Here is a 3,523-nt window from a genome sequence, read left to right as displayed (position 1 = left end):
CTAGGGCTCAATAAATAAATAGTTGCTTGATTAATTAACTGGGTGTGTTACTCAAATATCTGCCAACTCTCCACCCCCCGCCCCCGGCAAAACAGCAGATCTGCTTGCAGGTGTCCTCCGTTGTATTTGGAAGACCCAAGGGGCTTCACACAGGACCTTAAGCCACTCTGAGCTGAGATGGAGCCTGTCAGCCTTTATAGAGGTTGGTGTGAACTTCCCCACGAATCCCGTTTCCCAAAGGGCGAAAACTCAGGCTCTCACCGAAGGCCCAGAATTGTTAGGGCTGGGTCCTCCCTTCCCCCAACTAGCACTTCAAAGTGTAGACACCTTCCCTAGGGGTGTGTGTTTGGTGGGAGGGAGTGGGTCTGGGTTCAGAGGCCCTCTTGTGGGAGCTGAGAGTCACTGTTTTCGCAGTGGATTTGATTTCAGGGCAGATCTCTATATCTGCATTTGAAAATATTCGCCTGCTCACTCCCACACTAGACTGAGGCTCCAGGAGGCCAGGGCACTGGAGTTCAGCTCTAAGGCCTCAACAAAATGTTTTGCAAACATTACTGGGACAGACCTAAGATTGAGGAGGGCAGAACTAAACTAACACTGAGCTCAATTAGGTGCTAGCACCCACCCAGCTGGGCACCCTTCACTCCCAGCATTAAACACTGGGTGGAGCCACCTCCTGACAAACTCAAGCCTGGGGAGTGGGATGCTTTCCAGCTGAGACTCCAACTCAGGTGTCTTGACTGCTATGAATAGGAGTGGGGTTTGGTGCCAAACAATAACGAAAACAATAGTGAATGCTTGCAGCACTTATCATACGCCTAGTCCTATCCTAAGGGCTTTATATGTCTTAACCCATTTAAGATCCATAACAACTCCTGTGAAGTAAGTGCTATTCTTACCACAATTTACAGATGCAAAAGCTGAAGACACTGGCCTGAGAGCCTTGCGTGAAGCCACTTGTCCTATTTGACCAAGTTAGTAAATGAAGGTTTGAACCCAGGTAGATTCTGTGGTCTTCACCCCTAGAGCAGGGCCAGTTCATAATGACAGCCATGTCTCTGATCAGAAAACGCCCACTGTTAAACAAAAACCTTTGAGGCTGAAAGCTTTTCTGAAAGAAAGGGTTTATTGAGCCACATGCTAGCCAGGAAAGGACCAGGTCCTGGGACCAGCAGCTGGGGCAGGTGGGGAAGACAACATGTCAGCAGTCCTGGAGTTGACAGGGCTCTTTTATACAATGACTTTGGAGAAGAAAAATCTAAGTTGTTTCGGAACAATTTACATTGGCTGTAGATGGGCGGGGAGGGAGAAGGTGAAGTGGGGCCAGTTCTGGGATAGATACAGAGTCTTTAAGGAAGAAGTGTTTGATGCTCCTGGATTGGTTGTGCATGACAGTCTGGAACGTTCGTGCATAAGTGGTGGTGTCTGGTGGTCAGCTATTCTCTCCAGATGAGAGCTGAAAGAGCCACCTGGAAGCTGATTCAAAGATTCAACATACATTCAGGAATGTGAGCAGTCTGTTGCTGGCTTTGGCTTGGAGCTCTGTTAACTGATCAGCTCTCTTGTCTCTCTCTCCCATTCTCCAGCTTGCTGTCATTTAATTTAGGACAGCTCATGATTATTCTCTTGTCACCACTTTCCAGGGAACTTTCTTTTAGGGATGAGTCTGCAAGATGGGGACTCCCAGGCTGATTATGCTGTGATTGGTGGGGTGGTGGTATAAACCCTTCCCCCCCGAGGGAGAGTCAGTCCTGGTTTTGGTGGATGATGCTAGTGAGTGAGGCTGGTAAGTGTGACTTCATGGGATGCAGACAAGAGGCCCAGACCAGGTGCAGCCTTAGGGCATTGGCAGTGTGATTCTGGTGAACTCAGGGATTTCTCCCCAGAAGGCCAACTAGCAGTGGCTAAGAGCAGGCACCCTGCCCCAGACAGCCTTGCTTTGATTCTAGTTCCACTGCTTGAGGGCTGGGAGTCCTTAGGCAGCTTCCCTAATCACACGATGTTTGCCTCCACATTTTAAAAATGGGCGTACTATGTACCCATTATAGCCACAGTAACCTGTCGGGGAGAAGAAAGGACTCTCGGTGAGGAAAGTCAAGGTTTCCTGCTGGAAGCCAATGAGGAACTTCAGGGCAGCTGCATGAACCTGCTACAAGCAGAGCTGTCCGCTTAGCTGGCACTGGGCAGCCCTGAAGACGGACTCCAGAAACTGACATGGGAGAGCTGAACCCCAAACCCACCAAGTCCCTACGGCAGATGTTCCCAAACATCAGTTTACCACATCCTAAGTGTCTCAGTGATTTTTCTCATGCCCTGCCTTGGCAAAAAAAAAAAAAAAAAAAAAAAAAAAAATCTAACAGTTTCATTTAATAGTTAGGGCCAAACAACATAAGAAGTACTTATGTTTTAATACTCAATAGTCATTTGAAAAAATAATATGCCTACATTGAAAGATACAAAAATATTTTTATTCTTAACCACAATCACTAGCTAATGGGGTGGATGTTGGTCACTGCACAACTTCTCAAAACTTGGAATCAGATTGGACATGGCCACCTTCATTTCCTGTTTGACTTTCCCGTGGTACTTGTTTTTTATCATGGCAGCTGCCAAAAACCCAGTTTTGCAAAGATACTTATGTCACTGAAAGGAATGTAGTGCAATCCAATGTTGAAATTGTGAAGGGCCTTGAGCTCGAAGTTTGCCAGTTGTCTGACAGATGTCCAGTAGCTCTGTTTCTCTCAAGGGTTTATCATATTTCATGGCATCCATGTGAGTTCGCTGCAGTGCGTGGGGGCCTACATCAAAGGAAGGGTCTCGTTAGACACCAGGATCCTGACGGAGGACATAGGAAAACTGCGAAGAAGGTGCAGGATTGGTGATGCCTCTAACCCTTCCCCTCCGCGCTGTCTCTACTCCATTGCCAGGTGTGTCCCATGGTAGCTGATGATAGCATGGAAACTGAAATCAAAATCAGTTTGCTGTGCAAAATCAGACTAAGAAGATGATGGCACATCCAGAATGAATGACAGAAGCCTGTGAAAAACATGCAAACCAGATTTGGGGGGTGGACTACCAGGTAGCAGAAAGTAAGTATTTATGTCTGGCACACAGCTGTCTTGGGGATGCTCACAGGAAGCAAGGTTTTATTGTTCTATCACAGATACCTGGCAGAAGCTTTTTCCAGAAGGCTCGCTCCAGCCCGGACCTAGCACACAAGGAAGAGGCAGACTTTCCTTGGAATAATAGAGAGGAAGGAATCTCCAGGCTTCAGGAAAAAGGAATGGTAAAATCAGTCTATCTCACCTGTTAGTCGCCTAACCCACAGACTGTTTCTCCAGGTCCCAGGGACTCCGCACTCTTCAATGGTGGTCGCTGAAAATAGGTTGATCAATGAAGCCCCAAAGGACTGGTTAGAATGAGTGCTCCACCGGGAAATTTCAGGATACTAATCGCCCCACTTCAAAGCCCTTAACCTTAATCACGTCTGCCAAGTCCCTTTTTCCATGTAAGGTAACATGCT

This window comes from Rhinolophus sinicus, chromosome 14, assembly GCF_057876585.1.
Source record: "Rhinolophus sinicus isolate RSI-liver-muscle chromosome 14, RSI-T2T, whole genome shotgun sequence".
Classification (NCBI taxonomy): Eukaryota; Metazoa; Chordata; class Mammalia; order Chiroptera; family Rhinolophidae; genus Rhinolophus; species Rhinolophus sinicus.
The sequence above is the reverse complement of the archived record's forward strand: the minus strand, read 5'-3'. Positions refer to the sequence as shown.